The 12047-nt window shown below is 34.0% G+C and overlaps 1 long non-coding RNA gene and 1 pseudogene across 2 annotated transcripts in view; both read left to right on the forward strand.

The window, feature by feature from the left end:
- Positions 1-840, forward strand: part of LOC122288952 — a 10575-nt gene extending 9735 nt beyond the window's left edge. The window contains exons 3-5 of one of the 2 annotated variants that reach the window (XR_006236062.1): positions 219-294; positions 441-538; positions 688-840. This is a non-coding gene — a long non-coding RNA (uncharacterized LOC122288952). The other variant, XR_006236061.1, reaches the window with a different exon arrangement.
- A 4922-nt stretch (positions 841-5762) lies between these two features.
- LOC122290075 overlaps positions 5763-12047 on the forward strand; it is a 30893-nt pseudogene continuing 24608 nt past the window's right edge.

The raw sequence follows: 12047 nt of genomic DNA on the forward strand, positions 1-12047 counted from the left end.
CAAACTTCAACTATCCTATTTATTATAACAAAAAGAGACTTCTTTTTCAAAAATTTATATCTGGAACAAGTGCCTTATCTGTTGATTTTGACTGCCAAATGTTGCACTTATTTACTTGCATGACATTTAAAACTCCTTTTTTTTTTGCACTTAAAACCTGAAACCCACCTCTGGTTTCTTCATTTTCTATCTGATGAAATCTTCTTCCTTATGCGCAGTTGGGTAGATTCATACGGAACAGATCAGCAATGGACTTCGATTACGTTCATTACATGCTGACAGAAGGGAGAAAAGGTAAGGAGAACCCAGCTTCAAGTTCACTATAATCCCACATTATTCTACTTTTTTTAATTCTCTAAAATTGTTATCAAATCAGACCTACTTTTTTGGGGAATTTTTCAATAGCCCTGTTACTTGAATCTTATTTCTTTTATATTCAGATATGCACCATGCCAACATATATCTTAAAGCAACTTTTATTCAATGGTGTGGAGTCAAATGGCGTGGGATTTAATTGGTATTGCTGAGACTGGTTCTGGTAAGACTTTGGCATATCTGCTTCCTGCTTTGGTCCATGTTAGTGCACAGCCTCGATTGGTGGAGTATTGTTGGCCGTAGTTTAAGTTCTGGTTCCCACTCTTTGGTTTTCAATAATCTGTATATTCATTGAAGTATTTTTTTTTTTAGTTTGTTTCAATCGCACAGTACAAGGTGAAGGTCCTATTGTATTGGTGTTAGCACCTACTAGAGAGCTAGTGGTTTAGATTCAATAAGTGCTAATATTAGAAGTACCTGCATATAAGGTGGTGCTCGTAAAGGACCTCAAATCCGTGACCTTAAAAGAGGTACTTGTGTTGCATTTCTGTGTAACTCTTCTTTCTGTTCATAGATCTTCATGGACCGAGATTGATGGAGTGTGATGATTTGACGTCTCCATGTGGCCGGAGTGGAGATTGTCATTGCTACACCTGGTAGACTGATAGATATGTTGGAGGCCCAAAACACAAACTTGCACAGAGTGACTTAACTTGTATTAGATGAGGCGGATTGAATGTTGGACGTCGGATTTGAGCCTCAAATTAGTAAAATTGTAGCCCAGGTATGGGACTTTCCCTTTGTAATTATTCTAATTAATTTGTGAAATATGTGGATTAAAGAAGGGACTTGGCATTGAGGGTGTTAATTTAGTAGCATTTTTATTGACGCTGTCTTTAAACAAGATACCCTTGGTTCATTTAGTCAACCAATTTATTCCAAATTCAAAATCATGAACTTGTAAATAAACCGAGATCATGAAGTTTTATATTGAGCTGCACTTGTCGCCTTGATGTAGTGTGTGTTTCTTTGGTTGAAATAGGTATAAAATTCTTTGTTAGTGACTTAAGGTTCAGCAAATGTTGCTACATACATTTTACAGTTTTTCTCTTATACTTATTGAAAAACAGAGAGTAACAGATATAGAATTCATGTGTTGATTGACATGAAAAAAAACCTATATTTTCTAGCTTGTCCTGTGGTAAGAAGCTTTACTTTGGCTTTGCTAAGAAATTCCATTCTAGCCATATACTTGATCCATGGTGGACTTTGCCTCACGTTAATTTAACTGTTGTCTTTGTGCATTAAAAGTTTCTGCATTTAGTGAGCAAGCTTTTTTTCTCATTTCAGATCAGGCCATTGAATTGGAGTGCCACATGGCCAAGGGAGGTCGAAACTCTAGCAAGGAAGTTTTTACGCAATGCATATAAAGTTTATCTTCTGGAATGAGTTTGCACACATGCACTTACCATTGCAAATTGATGATTGCCCTATTTCTCTTTTTGGTGGCTGAGAACTTGATGCTTACATAATCTCCTTTGCATAATTGTGATTGACAAGATAATTATTGGATCGCCGGATCTGAAAGCAAACCAAATTATAGTTAAAGTTGTGATAGAGGGAGAGAAATATAATTGTGCTTTAGACCAACTATGGATGTTTCTTGTTTATTGTGCTTTTCTGGCTTGCAGGTAGAATATATTTTTGCTAATAGATAGAGCTATAACTTATAGGTATAGCAAGGTATGCATTATTTTATTTTTATTTTTATTTTTATTATTTTTTGTTGTGCTTGGAATATTGTTTCTTATTTTTCAGAATGTTTGGTTTTATTTGCTAATTTGTACATTTTATGCCTTGTATATATTAGTCCAACTTGTTAAAGAAATTGTCTTCTAACATAAATTTTAATCACAATAATATAAGTTCAAACCTTTTACTTCTTTGAAGATGTGAATGGCTATCTTGGTTGATACATGTCGAATAATTTTATAACCTAGGTCAAACTTCTTATGCCAAACTTTAACACAATTCATGTACTTCTAACACAAGTGAAAAAAAAATTACCACTGCAATTTTTTTTTAGCGTCAGAATTTTTAGTAATTTTATTTTTTTGTAAATTTATTAATTGAGTTTTGTGGCAATTTTTAGTGTCGGAAATGAGTAGGGGTGTAACCGGTCCGGTTCGGTCCGGTTTTCCGGTTTTAATAAAATATATATTTATTATAAAAAAAATCTGTTTATATAAAAAAAAAAAAAACTGCTATGTCAAAAAATTCTACTTAAAAAAAAAAACTACTATATAAAAAGACTGCTATGCAAAAAAAAAAAAAGTGTTATGTAAAAAATTTATGCTATTAGTATAGCTTTGGTATGGCTTTATATAAATTATATGCTAATATATATAATTTATATTTATCTACTAATGTCTTATGTACTTATCAAAAAAAATATATTAAGTGTATTAGGCCATTAAAATTTAGTAATAATATTTGAGTGATTTTCTTTCTTTTTAGGTTCTTACTTCTTATGAATCTATGATAGAATGTTATTAATAAATAATATATATTTATAATATTATATATTTAAAGCATATGATCAATTAAATTTTCATGTTTAAGATTAAACTTTTATTTTATAAATTAAAATAATACTATCTTATATATAATTATAATTTATATTATTATATATTATATATAAAAAATTATATATAATATAAAATATATAACATATAACATTAAATAAATAAAAAAAATACACATATTAAATAGTACCGGTCCAATCCGGTCTAAAAATGGCCGGAACTGAAACCGGACCGGTTCCGGCCAATTTTTCATTTTATGAAACCGGTTCCGGACCGGATCGGTTTAAAACCGGCACAACCGGTCCGGTCCGGTCCGGTTTTCCAGTTTACCGGTTAAAATTTACACCCCTAGAAATGAGTTTAAAATTGTCACAATTAACCTATTTCAGCAATTTCTATGTGTTGGAAACAAATTCAATTGTGACGAAGAAAATCAATCATTGCCTTAGAGGACTTCCTATCTGTAGCGATTTTAGGTATATTTGCAGAGATGTATATTGTTGCAATTGACATTTCTCAACGTTTTATCTGTAAATAGATCACACCATTTCCAATGATTTTTTAGTTTTTTGCAACGAAAAAAATCGCTAATAATATTATTTTCCAACGATTATTGTCTATCGTTAAAAGTGATCAGAAGTGAACACTTAATTTTGTTGAAACTGCAAAGAACTTAAAATCTTGAAATTGGTCAAATACAGCAATTTTTAGGTATCCTGAGTTGCGACGATTTTGAGTGCTAAAAAACGCCTGAGTTGGTTATTACTTGTGGTCAAGTGCGGCGACTACCGAGTCTCTTTTATGCCTATATATTGTCGCGCCTTTTCGTTTTCCAAAGGATGGCTGAATCCCGATGGATGACCTATAGGCCGTTAGTTTTTTCCTGTTTTCCTGAAAAGAGAAAAAAACACAAACCCCTGGTACAAACAATTTTGCCAAATCACTTCTTAAATTATCAAATAATAATAATAATTTCCCATTATTAAGAATTTGGTATATATATATTCTTGATAAAAATAACAAATTTAACAAAATAAAATAATTTAAAAATAATAAAATAATATTGAAAAAACACATTCAAATTAAAAACATTAAAAATTAAAAAAAATTGAAACAATAGATTTGAGTTGACACATAAAAAAATAAATAATTGACAATATTTCATGTGTTGGGATGAGTCCACGACTCATGAAGCCATTACAATCAGTATATGCTAGAGTATATTTGACAATATCGTATTCTTGCTGCAAGATATATAGTTTGTAGATATAAATTTATTAAAATACGAAAAATAACAAATAAGAGCCTAAAAGCGAACTAATGCGAAAAATTGTAGAGATCAGTGACAATGAGATACTGCAAAAAAATGTCTCGGGATTGTACGAAAGAAAGTGAAAGCTAAAAAAAAAGAAAAAAAAAATAGTGGGAATGTACGGAAACTGCTTTTGCATTTGATTGGTGCATGCTACACTCACATCGTGAGACTCCATAAGGTTAAATATTTTTAAAAATTTTTTTAATTATTTTTAATATTTTCAAATATTTAAAAAAAATTAAAACATTATTAAAAAGTATTTGCTTAATTATTAAATAAAAAATAAAAAAATAAAAATCTCGATAGAAATGCTTTTGCATTAATTTTGGAACGCAATTCGTCTACCGAGTCTTTCCCCCGCTTTTATGCCTATATATATCGTCGCGTCTGTTCGTATCCCAAAGGACGGCGGAATCCCGAAGGATTTCTTTTTCTCTCTTTTTTTTTTTTAAAGAGAGAAACCCCGCATTTTCAAGTTTACCCCGCATTTTCAAGAATTTTGAAGGGCCAAATTAATGGCAATCATGATCATGAAATTTGAGTTTTTTTTTTTCTTTTTTAATAATTTTTCCATAAATTAGACGCAGAGACAAATGTACGACGAGGATAAAACAGACAAGAAATGCACCATAAACCTCATGATATTGCTTTACATAACGCACTAATCCGAATCTGACTTACTTTCATCAATTAGTAATTATTTTGTTTTTAGAGCTTTTTTAATGTTTAATTTAAGTTATAACTTGGGGTATTTTTTGGAAGGGAAATGATATTCTCATTATTTGTTCTTTTCGTTTGGTGTTATTGTTGAAATTTTTTATTCTATTTTTAATTTTATCATTTAATAATTAAGGAAGTTTTTTTTTTAATAATATTGTAATTTTTTTTAAATATTTAAAAGTGTTAAAAAATACATATTAAAAACCAAAAAATAAAACAAAATCAATTATGCTTGACTGTACTTGACTGTAGCTCCCAACCCTCAAGGTGGCCATAGCACCGTCCATTCCTTGTAAAGCGAAAAGGCACGACGGAAGGTATCTAGTGGTCGTCGAATTGCGTTCCAACACTTTTTTTTTTTTTTTTCTGCCGAAAATGCTTTGGCCACGGCTGGGTCCCTTTTTTCCTTATTATTATTATTATTTTTTTTTGGTTTTTTGTAATGATTAAGAAAAAATTATTTAATATTATTATAATTATTTATATATTTTTTAAAATATTTAAAAATATTAAAAAATAAATTTTTTTCTTTTTTTTTTTACCTAGCTGTGACTCAACGAAAGCGTGGTGCCTCTAGCACCGTCCTTTTTTTGCTCTCTGTCCATAAAGAAATAAAAAATCCTTTTTTTTGTACTGTCTCGTCTCAGTACTGGTCGGATCAACCTCAAAAGACATTTTTTTTTCCCCCTTTTTTTTCTCTTGTTTGGGAAGTAAACCTCTTCGTTAAGATTCCTGCTCGGCATATAAATAGACGTGCTTCACCCTATCTCTGACTACTTTCACTACTCTCTGGCTATAGTCTAAGATCGATCTGGTGGTAATTGTGTCAATGTGCGTTTGTTTTGGGAAGGTATGGAAATTACACCGAGAGAACACATAAAGAAATACGTAGAAAAAAATTTTCAATCGGAGGAGAACTGAACCCATTGACGGAGGATCTTCAGCAGGCCGTCAAGAACCTCTCTGCTGAACTTTACGCCAAGGATGTCCACTTTCTCATGGAACTCATTCAGGTTCCTCACTCATTCTCTCTCATATGCATGGTTTGCTTTGTGTGTGTGTTTGATCTTCGTGATGATCATGATGATGTACTATATGCAAGTACTTAGACTTAAAAGTCACCTTAATAATTATTTGTTTGACTTCCGAGAAAAATGAGATTTTGAGATTTCATTTTCAGAGATTCAAATCATGTTATTATTATATAATTAACACCTTCATTTTCACCAGTTCAATAAATGCATGCTTTCTGCTTAGAAGGTTGTTGGAGCATGAAACGGAACACATGCATGCATGCATGGATTGTCTTTCCTCTTGTGGAGGTGAAGGATGAAAAGATAGATTGTTGTGTCTTTCCAGCTTACAAAGTAATATATATGAGTGAATATTATCGATCAACAATAGAATTAATCATGCGTTTTCGCCTGAGATTTTTCAAAATTAGAGATACAGGGAATTTAAATATTGTGTGTGTGTCAGAATGCGGAAGATAACGAATACATGAGGAGTGTGGGTCCATCGCTTGAGCTCATGATAGCCTCGGAGGACATTACGGGCACGGGAGCTCCATCAACATTACTTATTTTCAACAACGAGAAAGGTTTCTCTTCTAAAAACATAGACTCCATTTGCAGTGTTGGTCTGTCCACCAAAAAAGGCACCAGGAAACGAGGTTATATTGGAGAGAAAGGTACCTGCCTATGTACTACTATTTCACTCCAATTAATAATACTACATACAACTGCATGTACTTTATACCATCGATATTGCACTATTCTCTCGTATCGTAAAATTAATGCTAGTATCTAATGTATGTACGTACATGATGTGTGTCTGTAATCAAGACTTAACTCATTTTTGGAAAGATTAATTCTGACCGAGCATGCATAAAGATCATGGTGGAGTTACAATCTTGAGAACAGAAAGGAAAGAAATAGATGTAATTAATGGTACTTATTGCATAGTTTTAAACAACTAATTTGGTCCTGACAAAGTTTAGAAAAATAAGTAGCACTGATTGAATATCACGTATATATAATCATTCAATATCACGTATATATAATCATTCTAACTAATGATGATATTCTTCTTCTTCTTTTTATATTTTTTATTATTTTTATTTTTATTTTTATTATTTACAAGTGGGGTGGGGTTTTGAACTCAAGTTTTCTATTTAGAGAACTAAACTATATTCCATAAGAGCACTCCCAATGGATGCTCTATAATACAATTTTATTTAAAATATAAAGAAATTTTCTTAATAGTGTCCTCAAATAGATCTTGTATTCCTTCATTCATTTTATATTTTCCTATTGAAACCCGCTAAATGTGGATGGAGTTGTTCATCATTATAAACATTTTAAATTAGTTTCTCACTTCTACTGTTGATTTTCCTAATTTCTTCAAAAGTCATTTATTTTCATTTCAGACTCTCTCTCTCTCTCTCTCTCTCTCTCACTCTCTCTCTCTCTCTCTCTCTCTCTCTCTCTCTCTCTCTCTCTCTCTCTCTCTCTCTCTCTCTCTCTCTCTCTCTCTCTCTCTCTCTCGTTCCTACGCTTTCTTCTTTGCTGGACGCCAAAGACAAAATTAGAAGTTGATTAATCTCTTCTTTACCTTTCATAATCTCTTTCTTTTATTTTTTGAATTAATTTATATTTTGGTTTAACTTATAAATTTGGATTAATTCAAAATAGAACATAATTATATAATATTGTATATGGAGAGATATTGCAACTATTAAAAGATTTGATGATATTATTGATAGTTAGAGAAAATATTTGAAATGAATAAAATATATTAAAAAGTATAATATTTAAATGATATGAAGAAAAAATAAATAAGCTGATATATGGTATATTGTAAAAATCAGTATATAAAATAGAAAAAATGGATTAATTTGGTGATGTATATTTTAAAGGATAAGATGAAGAATCTATTGGGACTGCTCTCAGGCTCTTGGCACTTCTAATTGAGTTTCTCAAACACACATATCCAATGCCATTAAAATTTATTGCCGAGTTACGCATTTCTCTTGAAGGTCTATCATGTTAGATCTATTATAAATTATGAGGGTTATGTGATCTCCATTTGACCATCCAATTAATAATCTCCTTAGATAAAGGTAAGCTTATTCCTTTGAAAAGTCACTACAAAGAATATGGCTTTTTGCATCCATTTTTTATACGTGGAAAAAGAATTGGATGCAAATAAAGAGTAATTGCTTCCAAATTATGGGTGGATGCACATTAACAGCATGAGATTTCTAAAACCGCACAGATGTTTTCGCTCGATCACCGCTCGACAGGGCGCTTGAGTGAACTCAGCCAAAGTTGAATGCTCAAGCACTGCTCGAGCGAACCTAGACAGCGTTGAGCGCTCGACCCTCGCTCGACAGGGCGCTCGAGCGAACCCAGACAGAGTTGAACACTCGACCTGCGCTCAATAAGGCGCTCGAGCTAACTCAGATAGAGTTGAATGCTCGACGTGGCGCTCGAGCTAACTTAACAGATTGGAACGCTAGACTTTCTCTCGACACTGAGCTCGAGCGATGCCTTATTGAAATTTCCGCTCGACCATCGCTCGACACGTCACTCGAGCTAAACTTCCAGATCACTTAAAATTTAGGGTTTTGAAGCGCCTCCTTTGATTGGAACTATAAATAGAACAGCTTAACTTCTGTTCTAGGGGTGGAGAATAGATGCAAAAATCCCTAAGGGCCTCCAAGAACTTTTTAGAGCAACCTCTCCCCACTTGGTTGATTCTCTCTTGGATAAACACTTCTCCACCACACCACACTCAAAATCAACTCTTACATGGGTCTATTGAAGTGGACATATTTGTTGACCGGAAGAGTCCGGAGCAGCTGTTGATGTAGAGATCGAGAGGTTCTTGTGGGACGCTATATAAAGGTCGGAGTTCCGACACTACATGCGTGTAGAGATAGAGTGGGTCACTCATGGTGTTGCAAGCCAAGTTTAGCTATTACAAAGGTTTTGTGAGTGTCTCTAAATTGGTTGTAACGAAGTAAAATTTGTAAAATGGATTTGAGGTGGTGTCTTACACTCAGAGTGGTTTTAGATTTTGAAGATGTTCTTCAAATGAGTTTCCACTCCGTGATCAAAATCATGTGTTGATTATTTGTGTTATTTGATTCATCTACTAACTGCTTATTTGACCATTTTTCAAAAGGCCATAAAAATTGGTTTACACCAAGTCACCCCCCCTCTAGGTGTAGTGTTGTGTAGAACTACTGCTTTTTCAATTGGTATCAAAGCGAGTTCACTCCGCTAGGATTTAGTTCCTGAGTGTGATCCTGTTGTGGTGGTTTAAAATGGATAAGTCTCAATCACTCACATCTCCACCATTTTTGAATGGAAACAACTATGCATATTGGAAAGTTAGAATGAGAGCTTTCCTGAAGTCTGTGGATGAACAAGTGTGGGTTTCTGTAACAAAGGGATGGAAACAACCGGTTTTGTCTACATTACTTGTGATACTTTGTTTTTATCTCCATGTTTTGTGAGAATATGATGCTCCTCTAATTTGATATGTATTCTTGGTGGTTTATATACTTCTCTAGTGTTTGTCAAAGTCAGGTGAGTGTTGTGTGATTCAAAACTGGGCAAAAATGAATACAAAGTTGATATCACTCGACTTTCCGCTCGACACCGCTCGAGTGACAACCGCTCGACATGCCGCTTGAGAATTTTTTACCGCTCGAGCGAAGGCCTGTTATAAAAGCCCCCAGCGTCCCTCGAGCAGTGCACAGTTTCATTTCTTTCATTTTCCCATGCGTTTCTTCTCCCTTACTCAAAACCGTTCGGTTCCCACAAAGTGTTTTCTTCCGAAATCACCTCCAAATTAAGGTAAAGCCCTTTCTCTTTTGTTTTTCATGATTTGGTTCCTTTATTTTGGGTGAATTTCTTTTGTTTTACATATGGGTTTCGGTTTGGGTTTCTTTGAGTGAATTTCTATATAGTATTCCATTCTTGTGGTTTATTGAAACCCCTTTGGAGTGATGGTTATTTGTTTGGTTGTATTTAGGAGGCTCTTGAAACTCCCAAGGGGTTTTGCCCAAGTTTCTCACTTGGATGCACTCCAAGTGTTTGGTAAAATGCCTCAATGATTTTTGTTTCTCTTTTTCATCATGCATTGGCATAGCATTGTTCCCATACCTATTTCACGTCTATCCTAGTGTTGGGACGTCGTTTGACTTGAGATTGCATTGTGTTTGAAGGTGGTTTATTTTAGAAGGGGCATGGGTCTTGCATTCTAATTAAAAACCCCAACCTTGACTTAGTTGGGTAGCAAAATGGTTTTGTGTCTTTTTCATTAGCATGGTTGGTTGGTGACTCACTCAAAAATGAGTAGCACTAATGCTATCCCAAGTGCAGGAGGATGTCGTGTAATAATTAGGAATAAATTCCTAGATCGTCTCCTCAGGGAAAGTTACTTAAAATTAAACTCGTTGAAAAATGTGAAAAACTTCACAAAGAGAAAACAAGAGGATGATATGTGCAATGGATGGAAGAGGTTACTAGTCATGGACTAGATTCATATTTTTAGATTTTTGATTGTCGGATTGGAATGTAAATGACTAATAGATTAAACTCAGAAATTAATAAAACTAAATTAAGAATTAAACTAGATTAGAAAGTAATTGACAAAACATGCACTGAAAATTGAAAAGCCTCAAAATCAATATTCTAGGGTTCATCATTGTATCTAAATCACAAATTCTCAAATTAAACCATAGCAATTGTAATCACTATTAAAATGAAAGCTTAATGAAACAATAAAAATAAATAACATGAAATAAGTAAACAACAAATAAATTACCCAACTAAAACAAAAACAAAAGCTCTCTTCTTCACTTTCTGAAAAATATAATTCAAACCAACCAAATCTCCTCTAGAAAAAATAAATCTAAACCAACTCACTTCACTTTACGAATGAAAAGCTCAATTCCCTCTACTCCCAAACAAAAGCTCTCAACCGAACCCTTCTTGTGATAAATTAAGGTAGCACACTTAATGAAAACTTCTAAAACAATTCTTTTATTGCATGAAACCAACTAGCACACTTAATTAAAACTTCTAAAACAATTCTTTTGTTGCATGAAACCAACTAGCACACTTGCACGAAATTAAGGTATTACACTTAATGAAATAAAATTCTAGAACAATTCTTAATACACTTAATAAAAATTCTAAAACAACAAAGCATTGAAGACAAAAGGAAAAACAAACTGCCGAGCAAACAAAATGTTTAAGTCAAAAAACTGCCGAACACAACTGAATATTTTCAGCCCCCTTCCTCTCTCTCTTCTGCTGTTGCTGCTTGCTAAATAAATAGCTAATCTCCTGCTGTCCAGCTTAAACGAAAGAAAGAAGAAGAATAAAATCTCTGCTGCTGCACGTCCAAGTGGTCCCATGATCCCATGTGATCTCCTGCTGCTCCAGCTGTTGTACATCTGAGTGCTGTCCATGTGCTGTTGTAGAACCAACAAAAGGAATAAAACCTGCTCTTCAACGTGCTTCCATGCAAAAGCTAAAACCGAATCCTCAATGCTTCAGCAGTCAGCATCTGATCTCCATTTGGTGCCAGCGTGATCTCTTCTGTCAAAGTTGAGGGCCTGTTGTTCTTTTGCTGAACTGCATGTGTGAGTGTTTCCATCTCTCAGCTTCACATGCCAAAAGCTGCTTTCCAATGAAATGATACATGAGCTGCTGTGAGTTGCTGTTTTGATGCATGTGTGAGTGTTCTCCTGCTGCATGTGTGAGTCCGAATGAGTGTTGTCCGAGTGAGTATTCTGCTAGTCTGCATGTGTGAGTGTTCTCCTGCTATTGAGTGTCTTTGCTGCAGGTTTATTGCATGTGTGAGCTGCTGTGGTCCATGTGATGCTATTGATCTCTTGCTGCACGTCCAGCTACTCAAAAAAGAAGGAATAAATTTGCTGCTGCACGTTCAAGCATCCGAAAAGAAGAATAATTCTGCTGCTATCCGAGTGTCTGCAACATGCTGCCTCCCATTCTTCTCCTGCAACGTGCTTGTGCATGGTTCTGTTTTTGGTCCAGCACATGATTCCGTTGCTTTCTTGCGTGCTGTCCATG

Source organism: Carya illinoinensis, chromosome 12, assembly GCF_018687715.1.
Source record: "Carya illinoinensis cultivar Pawnee chromosome 12, C.illinoinensisPawnee_v1, whole genome shotgun sequence".
Lineage (NCBI taxonomy): Eukaryota > Viridiplantae > Streptophyta > Magnoliopsida > Fagales > Juglandaceae > Carya > Carya illinoinensis.